The sequence below is a fragment of the Corvus brachyrhynchos genome, unplaced genomic scaffold, assembly GCF_000691975.1.
Source record: "Corvus brachyrhynchos isolate BGI_N302 unplaced genomic scaffold, ASM69197v1 scaffold10, whole genome shotgun sequence".
Lineage (NCBI taxonomy): Eukaryota > Metazoa > Chordata > Aves > Passeriformes > Corvidae > Corvus > Corvus brachyrhynchos.
This window is the reverse complement of record NW_008236180.1, coordinates 4,807,127-4,814,441: the sequence shown is the minus strand read 5'-3', so window position 1 is coordinate 4,814,441 and position 7,315 is coordinate 4,807,127.

The following is a 7,315-nucleotide window of genomic DNA, read 5'->3' as shown; positions in this document are numbered from 1 at the left end:
CAGCCAGCAATCTCCCAAGCTAATTAGCCAAACGGTATTCTGCACATATTTAGCATTTCTGAGTAATTAGGATAATCAGATTTCTCCCCTAATTCTGTACATCCACAATATAAGCAGGTGTATGGCCTTTCCCACAACGGTATCACAAGAAGAGTGCTGGCTGCTGGAGCCAGGGATGCCAGCAGCCCGTCAGAGCCCACTCCCCTCTCCCACATGGAAATCTGCTAACAGATTACCAGCAGCCATGGGGAATTGGGAGCTGGGTTTGTGTTGGCTGAGCAACCAGCAGTTCGGATTTTCATGCAAGTTATCTAAAAGCACAGTCCTCAAATCTGGCCAGAGATCCAGATATTCCCTTCACCATCCTCCAGGGATCAGCTGCAGGAGTTGTTTTGTGCTGCAGTTGAACAGAAGGTGTTTGGCTCAGAACCTCAGAGGTGTTTGGGTTCTGGGGAGGTTCTAGGAGTCTGCCCAAGACTCAGGGCTCAGATCTTGGTCATTTTCCACAAGGTTCATCAGCCCGAGGGCCTGGTCCTTATCTCTGTGAACCTGTGAGCTGGCATCCACTTATCTGTGGTCTGTGCCACTTCCAAGGTCTCTTGGAACGAATGACCTTAAATGAAGGTCCAAGCCAGTCAGGCCAGGCCAGGTCAGCTCTTTCTTGTCCTGCTGAGGTGGGTCTTTGATTCAAGAGGAGTTTTTCCTTCAGCTGCTTCACTCAGTAATTCCTTCTCAGGGAAGCAGAAAAGTTACTTGGTTTTCTTTTTTAAGTGCCCATGAGTACATCCTGGTTCATGGAGCATTTGGATGTGGTGCTTCCTCCAAAGTGGGAGCTCTTAAAGGAGTATCAAGGGTCCAGCATCTCTGAAAGAAGGAAAGGTTGCTCCCAAGCCCCACAGCATGGAGTTACACTCTCATAAGTATCCTGACCATTGCAGTAATATTAAGCAAAGACCTTGCCACGTCCCCTCCACAAAAACACCATCCTTCTGCTAAGATTCAGGTAGGGAAGAAGTTTGTTTGGAGACCTTAGAGTAGAACGCAAAGAAGCCATTTCTAACATGCAAGGCAATGCTCTCATTGTAGTACTGTAGGATAGCATCCAAACTTCCTAAACATGAATAAACCTGAGTAAGGCCAGGAGTTAAGATTCCTCCTGATCTCCAAGCAGGTCAGCTGTGCTGGTGCTGAGATTGGGCTCTGGCTACTACAGAGCTAATGTTCAGGTGTTGTTAATTGTGGGGAGGCTGTTTGTCCACGATGGATGACCACAGCACTCAGAGCACGCCATGCAAGGCTACACTCAATATTTTATAAGTTGTGTGTGGGTAATAAAAAGCTCCATCCCCTTCTTTAGTGTCCTCTATCTCACCTTCCCTGCTCAGACGAAATGGTGCTCACAGATGAACTATCCCCAGGGAACAGCGCTTGGAAAATATAAATCCGCACCAAATGCTTTAATGGGTCCAAGGCTGTTGCCAGGGTCACCACAGACACAAGACAGGTCCCTGGTCCCCTGAGAGGTGTCACAGGAGGCATCTTCCCAGGTTTTGTATATTTGCTGTAACTCTGTATTCATCTGAGCACCAGAATCCGTTTTTTATAAGGTGTATTTAGGACTTCAGCAAAACCCAACTATTCTCAGTAAGGTTAAATTCTTGTTTTTTCCTCTTAGCCCAGATGACCAGCTGACCAACTGCTCACTAATGAAGGACAGAGTCTGCGTCCTGTATCATTCTGACTTCAGGTCAGTGATGTCCCAGGTCACAGGGATGGCACAATGACAGAGCACAGCACATCCAGCCCTTCCACCCCACTGCTGGGCACTGGGATGGCTCTGCTGCTGAAATGAGGGGCAACCTGTGCTCTCACACTCCTGAACACCAGAGCTGGGCACATATCTGCGTGCTTACTCTACTGGTGCAGAAAAAAAATGATGATGATCCTGGTTTTCTTGAGTTTTGAGCACTGGAGGGAAAAATGGAGGGTTAAAAAAAAAAAAAAGAGGGAAGAAAGCAGATATTTTGCTGGGCTGAGAGAGCCTGGGGAGCAGGTGGGAAGCTGCCTGCGGGGCTGGCCAGTCACTGAGAGGTGGCAAAGAAAGCTGGCACAGCAAGTTCTGACGTCTGCCCGCCTCGAGCAGGTGATGAAGACAAGCTGTTGCCTCGATTCCCACAGTATATTTTCATTAGGCCCAGGCAGATGGCAGCGGAGGTCACTGCTTCCACACCATCATCCTTTCAGCCCAAAGGTGTCAGGGAATCTGACATCTCAATTACTAAACCTGGAATCACCCAAGCAGCACCTGATGGACGATGGGGGAAAGGGGATCAGAAAAGCTGAGCTCCTCATTTCCATGAATTCTCACCTTTGAGAGAAAATCTGGGACGTGCACTTCCCTGATAAACAACATATTTGTGTCCAACGTTCTGACACAAAAGCAGCTGCGCTGAGAACGAGCCACAGACACCAGGAAAATGGCAATTAAGTCCTTGTGGAAAATAGACCAGAAAGCACCCCTTGGAAAAGACATTTGATGTTAATGAGCTACAGTAAAGTCAAGGGAGGAGATATTGATCTTGCCCCAGCAGAGATCTGCTGCTCGCTCCTCCATAGTCTGTGAAGCCTCAGAACACAGAGCAAAATAAAACTTCTGTTCTTCACAAGGACTCTCAGATGTGGGGCCAGGGCTTGGCTAAGGCAGGAGGAGCCAGAGCAGCACCACCAGTGACTTTTCTGTGCTCAAGGTGAGACACAATTCTGACACACTGGTGAGAAGCAGCGGCTCTGCTGAAACATTGTCTCAGAGATTTCTGCCAGATATTTCAATCACTTCAGTTTTTCTCCTCCCTATTATTACCACCTACTCTCCTATTATTACTTTAGTACTACTGATTCCCTACTTTTTACTCCTGTTAATCCATACTTTTGTAATTCCTACTATTACCCCTGGCAAGAAGAAAATGAAAAAAGATTCTGACTCTTACCAAAGATCAATAAACAAACGAAGCAGAAGTTGTTTATTCTCAGTCTGAAATCTCATGAACTTTAAGGTAATATTATGACTCTGGAATGATTATGAAATATCTCAGATTCTAATTTCCACAGGGCGTTTATTCATTGAGTTTCCTTCTGCAACAAAAATACCCCAAACCACTGTGAGCAGATGAGTCACTGCAGCAAAGCACCACCCTGAGCAACACCCAAACCTGTGCTTTCTCTTTGAGGATTTTTCTCCTTAAACCCCACTGTGAGCTGGGTTTGGGAGAGACATGATCATCTTTCAGAGATATCTGAAAGACGAGAACATCCAGGGTGCACAACCCCAATGAAAAAAACCAATAACTAACCAATTTCTTTTTGGGGAGACTTTCCAACTTTTTTCAGAAGTGTTTTCAAGCTTCTGTAAAAGTTCAAAATATTTGGGGTTTGGCACAATAAACACCCCTAATTGCTAAATGCCAGAGTATTTTCTTCCTTTTTTGTCCCGAAATGTAATTTTTTCCCTCCTCGTGTTCTTTGGACAGGGAAGGGATGAAGAATGTGCTGCTTTTGAGACAAAAGTTTCCACTTGGTTGAAAACTCTTTCTACCAAACTGAAACAGAGACACAGCCTGTGCAGTTGGGTGTGCTCATCACATCTACTGCAGGAGGAGTGGGGACAAAGGGAACATTAAATCACAAATTAACCCTGGTTTTGGGGGGTATTTAACGAGAAAGAAAGGTTCAGTTCTACCGCCCTCAGACCCAACGTTTTGTTAATGGGAAAGGCAACGCTACAGCTGGGCACTTGCTGCTCACTGGATAATACGCATTTTCTTAAGTGCTCAAAAAGCAATGGGCTAGTCCAGGGTTTTCCTGGAGGAAAAGAGATCACAATCTGGCCTTTGTTATCCAGTTTGTTCTCCAAGAGTTCATACTTGAGGGCCCCTGGAGCAGATTCTTGGAAGAGCTCCACTTTGCACCCCAGCCAAAATGATCCGAGTTTCCATATATTATTAGCACACAATGGAGCAACGTCAGCTCCCTTAACCCCCACACCAGCCAGAGGGAGAGGGTCCCCATCAGGGAAAACCAGCTCCTTCTCCTCTTCTACTGAGAGGAAAAGGAGAAGCCAAAGGAGCAGAGAATGACCGGGAAAAATCAGAGTGGTCAACAAAGATACTGTGTCAGCCGAAATAAAACCCCAGCTCTCCAAGGAGAGTTGACTTCAACACCAGCCTGCCCTCAGCTGCTTTTTTGGCTTGGCTTTGGCCAAATTTCATTCCTGGTCTGAGCGGGTTTGGTTAGAGGACACAGTTCCTGTGAGTCATCTGCAATCTCCAGCACCACCATAGGAAAGGCGGATGTGGGGAGCCAGGAGACCTGGGCATGTCTGAAATCCAGACCCCAAACTGCTCCTCCCTTGTGCTTCCCTTGTGCTGCAGTGTACTGACTCCAGCTGCTCAGGAAAAACAGGGGAGAAAAGGAAAATCTCATGCAAAAATTCAACTTTTTGTAAGAAAAGCTCCACCACTCCAAAATTAAAAATGTTTGCCAGCACAGCAAACATTTGCCAGCACATTTTTGACTTTTCGCCAAAATATTCTGGCCAAAACTTGGGAGAAAAACTCAGGATTGTCTGTGGAAAGCAGATACTTCTCATGAAAATATTCATTTAGTCAAATCCCCAGGTTTCTACTGAAAGTCAGCTTCAGTGGAAAATGCTGACGAGCTCTATTATTGGCACAGCTTTAATTTTCCTTTGTCTGGAACAGACACGGAGAAGACAGCATCTGTCAAACGTAGTCTTTAGACTTACATTATTATTTAGCCTGGAGTATTGTTCAAGGACCTCAGGAAAGGTTTGAGCCATCACAGAGCTGGGTGCTGTGCACATCCACGAAAGATGGCCCTTTCCCTGCAGGGATTATAATTTAAGCACAAACCATGGAGAAGATAAACAGCACAAGGTAATTTTGGAGGGGTCCTGAGCAGCATGATGAGCAAAGGGACGCTGTGCTTCCCCTTGCACCTGCTCTTCCCCCCAAGGCTTTGTGCTCAGCCACACGGCAGCTGTGTGGGCTCACAGCTCCCTCAGGGCAGCCTGACTCTGCCCTGGCTCCAGAGGCAGCTGCAGAGGAGGGGAGAGACAAGTCCTGCTCTCCTCTCCAAACTCTAGCCCAAATGATCCCTGGGGTGGAGAGGAGAAAGCCAAGCAAGTAATTTCTATGGCCCCCAGACACTGCAATCCTGTCTCCTCCTTGCCTTGGAGAGGTTCATGCTCTGCCACCCTCCCTCTTGCAGCCCACGTGTGGTGATGGATCGAGTCACAGAATCAGGATCACAGAATGGTTTGGGTCGGAAGGGACCTTAAAATCATCTCGTTCCAACCCCCTGCCACGGGCAGGGACACCTACCACTAGACCAGGCTGTTCCGAGTTCCATCCAACCTGGCCTTGGACACTTCCAGGGATAGAGCAGCCACAGCTTCTCTGGGCACCCTGTGCCAGGGCCTCACCATCCTCAGAGGGGAGAATTTCTTCCCAATATCCAATCTAAACCTACCCTCTTTCAATTTAAATCTATTCCCCCTTGTCCTATCAGTACATGTCCTTGTAAAAAAATCCCTCTATTCCAACTATTTTAACTCACACTTTATTTTTGCCCAGATCGTGCCTTTCCACGGGATCCCACTGCCAGTCTGCCACACTCCCCTTCTGCCGTCACTCCTCATGTGCTCTGCATCACTTTATGCGTTGATCAAACCAACACAACCACTTCAAGAGAGTAGTTAGGGAAGGATCTGTGCTGGTTTCAAATAGCTTCCAGAACAGGTCACCCTCTTCTGTAAGAGATTAGAAAGGAATCACTGAGAAAGGAACGAGGCAGAAAGAGAGCATGAGGAAATAAATAAATAAATGTATATCGTTACTTTTGGTTAGTCTCGATGTGCAGTCCCATCCCAGGGCGCCTTGTTCTGTGCTCATTTGAAGTATTAGTCACTTTTTCCATTAGAAGCTGCTATTCTAGGGGGATTTATAATGTATCTGTAAAATTGTCTCCAGGCTTTGCTTGGCATCTGAGCTCTCAATCCATGGACAGAATGTAAAGAAACTACAGTTGTTTGATTTATTGGGACAGGGCACAGGGAGCGGGGGAATTTTTCCATGCTCAGTGGAAATAAATTCACATAGTGCCTCCGGTGCACAGGCACTTACTGCTCCAGAAAATTCACCAGTTGGGTGCAATCTCACACTGGCAGAGAGGAAAGCAGCAAATCAATGATTATTTAATATCTCGCTGCCTGAGACCCAGCCCTGGTCTGTGGCTCCTCACCATGACCCACCCAGCCCACTGGTGGGTGTGACAGCCTCATTCCACTCAGGTTCAGAAATCCTGCCCTTGGCAAATGTTTTTCAATTCTAATTCCTACAAGGGGCATTTGTTAACCCACTAGAGAGGCTCCCTGACAGAGTCACAATTTTCTCCTGGGGAGGCCTATGGCTCATTTAAACTTGGCTCTTGTTTCTTAATATGCATCTACCCAAAGGTTGGGAGGGATGAGGAAGGGCTGGTGATCTGCTGTAGGTGACACCAGCTCCTGGATGGCAGAGGTGTCTGGGCAAAGTGAGAACAAGAAGGCGACAACCCCTTTGGGAATGATAAACCCTGGAAAAACACCCCATCACCTTGCTGATGGTCCTCCTCCATGCCACCCATGGCTGAGGATAAGCCCTTTTGCAGGGTAGCCCTGACCTGGGCCAACTTTCACCCAAACTTCTGCTGGATTTAGGGCTGGACTGGGAAAAAGGGAAGGATTAGGGACAGGGATGCACACCAGGACAGAGGGAGGGAGAGCCAGAACCTTCTTGCAGCTTCCCTGCAGCACCACTCAGCAAAGCACCGAGCCTAACGTGGACGCTTCAAGGAAACAATAATCTAAAATTGGAACGCGGCAAATTATTTATTCAAACTACAGCCTTCCCTCCCCCCTTGATTAGCAAACCGCTGGGGAGTCAGCCCTGATTTTCTTCAGACAGATGCAAACGCTCTCCTCTTCTCCCTGTGCCACGAGGCTCAGCCCGTGGGGGGCTGAGGAGCTCGTTGGTATTCGCATTGTGTAGCAGCTCCTTCAATTCACACGTTGTTCTGCTCTCCGGCTGGAGCACAAACTTTTTCTTTGGGAGCACACACTGCAAATGATGAATTTGTTTGTTTTCTGCCTTTTTTTTTTTTTTCTTTTTCCCAGGGAAACATTTAGACTGCAGTGTGCAAACACTTCCCCACACGCTCGCTCAACTACTTGCACCTAATAATAAAACAGTCTATATGA